The sequence below is a fragment of the Pundamilia nyererei genome, unplaced genomic scaffold, assembly GCF_000239375.1.
Source record: "Pundamilia nyererei isolate P.nyererei 1_Seehausen unplaced genomic scaffold, PunNye1.0 scaffold00461, whole genome shotgun sequence".
Classification (NCBI taxonomy): domain Eukaryota; kingdom Metazoa; phylum Chordata; class Actinopteri; order Cichliformes; family Cichlidae; genus Pundamilia; species Pundamilia nyererei.
Genome location: NW_005187862.1, coordinates 76,266 through 77,548, shown reverse-complemented (window position 1 = coordinate 77,548; position 1,283 = coordinate 76,266).

Below are 1,283 nucleotides of genomic sequence, written 5' to 3'. Positions count from 1 at the left end.
GAATGTGTGTGTGAATGGGTGGATGACTGGTTGTGTAAAGCGCTTTGGGGTCCTTAGGGACTAGTAAAGCGCTATATAAATACAGGCCATTTACCATTTACCATATATTCTACAGTTAACATCACGAGGTTGATTATTAAATGTTTTTTGCTTTAAAAACTTGTTTTAGATGTCATGTACAAGAAACAGGAAGTATAGTGTTTCCAAGCATACAGTGAAACACGGTCAAGCCTCATTTTGTTATTCCCGTTTTTCATTTTGAAAAATTGTATCCGCTTAATTAACCAATAATTCAATTCAACTTAAATTTATTTCTACAGCGCCAAATAAAAACAACAGTCATCTCAAGGCGCTTTATATTGTAAGGTAGATCCTACAATAGTTTCCGTATTGGTATTATGGAACATAATCACAATTATCACTAGATTACATTAATAAAGAAGAATAGGCAGTGTCATGGTCTGGCTGGCAGACTGTGGGGATGTGGGGAAAGGAGGACCCAAAACGCAGACTCTGCGATTCAAACAGTGCTCTTTATTTACAGTGAAAAGCTGCAAACACAATAACTCCCCGTTGCTCCCTTGAACCCCGTGTGCGTGCTTCCCTCCGACGTCTGTGCTCGTGCTCGTGCTCGTGCTCCCCGCTGTTGTGTTTCCGCACACCCCGTGCGTGCTGCCTTTCTGGACCACTCTTCCTCCTGCAGGGAAACCATAGAAGCAGCCGTCAACACTAACCCTCGGCGGGCATATACGAACAGCACAGACATATGCTGACACAGTAACTTGGTACGATAACTCAATGATCCCGCGCCAGTCGGAGCTCCAACACTCTCCTAAGTAGCTCCCCGATGAGCCTGATCACCAACAGGTGTGGCAGGAACTTCAGGTGTGGTCAGTCCTCCCACAGGGCCACACCCATCAGGCCTGCAGGTGGCTGTGTTCCATCCTCCAGCCACACCCGCAGACATACACACCTACACACCCACACCCTGCCTATACATACGAGTGGGACACAGACTAACACAGCACTGTGCAGAAAAACACACACATCACCAAATAATAATAATACTAATAATAACAACAACAGTCAAGACTGCTCACGGACCCCCGAGTCCTCCAGAGCCGGGTCCGTGACAGGCAGATTCTCGAGTACTATTTCTGTCTGTTGTTACTTCTTGTATCAAATTAATCCACTGATAGTTGTCAGTACACCTAGAATAAAATAAATAGAATTTTTTTTAATTATTTGATTTCTAGAATAAACAGAATCAAAGTTCTGTGATC